General features: G+C 54.5%; 1 long non-coding RNA gene across 1 annotated transcript; it reads left to right on the forward strand.

Moving 5' to 3' along the window:
- Positions 1-966: 966 nt before the first annotated feature.
- On the forward strand, positions 967-2,373 carry LOC119096151 (uncharacterized). The gene is made up of 3 exons (XR_005094016.1): positions 967-1,163; positions 1,761-1,890; positions 2,300-2,373. It is a non-coding gene; the product is annotated as an uncharacterized LOC119096151 (long non-coding RNA).
- Positions 2,374-3,947: the final 1,574 nt, after the last annotated feature.

Here is a 3,947-nt window from a genome sequence, read left to right on the forward strand (position 1 = left end):
AGTCTGGTCGGGGTCAGGCTGGAGCGCAGCAGGTAGTGCGTGCTGTCCGACGAGCCGCGGCGCTGTACCGGCAGCAGGCTGGTGACGGTCGACAGCGACTGTGAAAACTGGGTCTCGGGCGTCACGCCGGCGTGTGCTGGCGGCGGCGACGGCACAGCTACATCGCTGCCGGAGTTGCCGGTGGATAAATCACCGGCGGTTTATAATAGATATACTCCGGATGAATATGCCCTATGCGGATAAATATACTGTGGAGCAGACGCGGTTGCGGTGTAAAACGGAACACGAGGATGAAGAAGATCATTTGGCCGCGGGCAACTGCCGCTGGCCGGCTACGGCTGACCGTGATGACGGTCATTACTGGTGATGACAGTGAAGCCCGCGACGCGTCCGTCTCCGGGCAAGCGCGGCCGCGCCATACGGTCGCATTCAGCTGCCCAGTCCCCCAATGTGTGATGTCCAGCCTGAACACAGGCGCCGCTCCATCCAGGAGACAGGTGCGTCTCTGCCTCAGGTCGGGCTCGGGCTCCGCGGTCGTTCGGCTGAGCCGCCTGCCAGGTGTCGGTCCAGTCGAGTGGATCAACCGGTGGGTTCCGGAACGAATTGTTCTTACAATATCCAGTAGTGAGGACTCTGATGGTACGGCTAGATTCTAGCTGCATCTTTTCCAGACTAAAATAGTGTTTTGTGTTTGTGAAACCACGTTTATATTTCAGATTTTTATTAGAACTATGCAGCCTGTGAGCGAAATGTTGTTAGCTTTGCGTGAGCTGAGCGAGACAGTAAATTACTTGCAGACAGGGAGTAGGTACAAAAACGGCGCAGAAGAGTCAAAATATTGTTCCGACTTTTATTTACAACACTACGGTAACAGGACAAATCCCTATTCCCAATACACAGAGGTATTTGTTTATTGGGGATGCGTATATCGGGAGGTGGATATGTGCAGATGAATCTGCACGAAACAAAATGTGTGTTTTGTGACTGGTGATTCCATTACATGTTCTCCATTCTCTTAACTTTTCGTAATCCGGATTACTGTGTGCATTGGTAAATAATTGCAGTGCAATGGATTGTTTGGAAGAACTTAAAATACCTGCATCTTACTGGTGCGCAACTGGAGATGAAGATAGTATCCTTCTTGCGACAAGGCCTTGGTGCAGGTGAGATATTCATGATGTTGTTGTGTTGCTGAGTAGTGCAGCAAGGGTAGGTTTTAATTGGGTGTGAAATTAACGATGTCATGCACAATGGTCGCTACCTTATCCCTGATGAGCTGCTACTATCATGCAAAGTAATGCCAAGTAATCTAAGGTTACAGGCGTTTGAAATGATGCCCCTGATGCATTCAGTTGGTCATCATTGTAGTCTCTTGTATTTAGGCTACCAGGCCCCCCAAAATGTCCACCTTATGCAAATTGTATTCATAAGTTGAGGTTAACAGCAGGAAAAATCAAATATAATGATTTTTTGTTCAGTTTTTAAGTTCTGTGATTCCTGCTGTTTGGTGTAAATTGGGGTTCTTATGTTGTAAAAGTGTGGTAATATGTCAATATTTTACATAAAAGGTGCAGAATGTTTTTGAACCATCCATTTTTTGTACTTTTCGCTGAATTTATTCATTCCTGTTATGTTGATATGCAGCCATGTCATCCTATGAAATGTTTATCCTGTATTTGTATTTGTTGTATAGCTTGAAAGCAGTTAACATACATTCACATATTTGCTGCCTTACCAACTAACAAGCCCTGAAACTGCAGGGAGCTAAGTGATCTGGGAATGCTGCCCACCTGGTTTCCACAACATGACCAGCTCTCACCAGAGGAGGTGCAGTCGGCCGTCCGAGAACGACGCCCGCCTGACCCCAGCTGGACCTTTGTCAACCTCTGGGTTAGTTCCAGCCACTGCTGGGGATGTGGCAGGGTGTTAGCTCCTGGCAGCTGGGAATGCTGCCAGCAGCTAATAGGGTGCTGCCTGCATAGAGAGTGCTGCCATCTGCTGCATTGTGGAGTGGTTTTAACTGTGAGTTTTCCTTTGATCTGTGCACTTCCTGCTGCTTTCTTTTGCTGGCTTGATCTTTGATCATTTTAGAAATATACTTGTATCTTGACTCTGTTTGAAAGTAATTGGTGCATTCAACCATTCTGGCCCAGATTATCCAGGTTGTAGTTTGCTGTTGTGCCGATTTTACCAGTGTCTGTACCTGTCTGTTTCTATGTGCATGTTGTGCCACTTTCCACATTGCCAGCATCCAGTTCTTGTACTGTGTGGTTGATAATCATGTGACTGTGTACCACAGACGATCCCGAAGCCGGACGACAGGCCGAGCCTGCTGCCGCGACCGCAGCCAGAGTCGGCGCCGGACGTGCTCCGGCCCGACCCGTGGACGCCACGTACTCGGCGCTGCTGCGGCAGGTGGCGCGAGACGGCTTCTGCGCCAGCTGGCGGGCCATGGCGGCTCGCTACCCGGGTATGGCAGCTATTCGCCGGGCTTTGGCCACGGCCGGGGGGGGGGGGATACGCTCGAAAATTTGCATCCGCATCACCACCTTTGCTGCGTTAGCACGACCGTGTTCGTCACTGGCGTCATCATTGGCGGTGTTTCCGTACTACGTAAGAGTCCCTAGCTATGACTGCTGCTGTGGTCAAATTGCTGCTGGCAGTCTGAAAGAAAGTCCAGTCAGTCTGCAAGCCCACAACCTGATCCAGCGACTAATTGCTATTGGCTTATGAACAGCAGGCTGGCCAACTGGAATGGGTCTGTCGCGCACGGGGGGAACCGGTTAAATCACCATGAACCAGCTGCACCTGTGCTGTCCTTCGCCTGGGAGCAGGGCTTCTCTTTGATGCCCTCGGACCCCGTTGCCGCTCGTGCACGCGCCACACCACGTCGCTCACGCAGGCGGGAATCTTTAATCGCAGACAGTCTGCATCCAGCCCCAGCAGTGGTGGGCGCTCGCCGTGCCAGGCCGCTGCTGGCGCCGCCCTGTCTGGCCGCCCCGCACCGCCGCGTGCTCTCCGAGACATCTGGCGGTGACCGCTGACGCGCGCCGTCGGTCCCCAGATGTGTACCCGGCAGAGCTGGAGCCGGGCCCGGAGCGGAGCCGGAGCCGGAGCCGGAGCCGGAGCGGCTGCCCGCGGATGCCGTGATGCGGAGCTCCTCCTGAGGACGTACGGCCGCGAGCCGGCCGTCGTGGCGCCGAGTCGGTCGGCGGCGAAGGTGAAAGGTCGCGGCGGTCCGCGAGGTGGCGCTGGAGTCGGCAGTAGAGGCAGGCCACTGAACTGTTATGGACATGCCGCCATCCTGAGGTTGGATGGTTTACTGTTTTGCGAACTGCCTGTGTGACATTGCTTGGTGCGCGGTGTGCAAACACTGCCTGAAACGGGTAACCAATCACGCACGAGACAGTTGGCAGGTGTGTTCAGTTCGAGCATGTCGTTGGTGGTGCGTGCGTGGTGCGTGCGTGCGTGCGTGCGTGGTGCGTGCGTGCGTGCGTGCGTGCGTGGTGCGTGTGCGTGCGCGTGTGTGCGAGGCGTGTGCGTGTGCGTGTGCGTTGTGTGTGTTTTGTAACGCTACTCTCTGTGGCCAGTACCTACAGCCTGAGTTTTCTGCTGTGCGCGATCCGTGCTGTGTCTAATCCGCTGTTTTCGACATGTCGTGCCGTGCTTCTCTCATGCCACCGTGTTCCGCACGAATCCCTCCAAGTTTCAAACTGTGTACATTCTCACCATGTCGAACATTCCTCTGCTTGCGGTGGCTACCCATAACCCTTGCACGGCACCCCGCCGCCATTCCGTCTCCTCGCCCAGCTGTCACCGCCCTCCGCTGGTCTCCCCGCTCCCCCGCGGCTGAGAACCCGGCGAGATTGCAGTAGTAAAAGTCCCCGCTGACGCCGCGCGTGTTGGCTCCCCGGAGGCCCCGCCGCCGGGCCGAGAGCCGTTCTGCG

The sequence above is a fragment of the Pollicipes pollicipes genome, unplaced genomic scaffold (assembly GCF_011947565.3).
Source record: "Pollicipes pollicipes isolate AB1234 unplaced genomic scaffold, Ppol_2.1 Scaffold_1855;HRSCAF=2172_pilon_pilon_pilon, whole genome shotgun sequence".
Classification (NCBI taxonomy): Eukaryota; Metazoa; Arthropoda; class Thecostraca; order Pollicipedomorpha; family Pollicipedidae; genus Pollicipes; species Pollicipes pollicipes.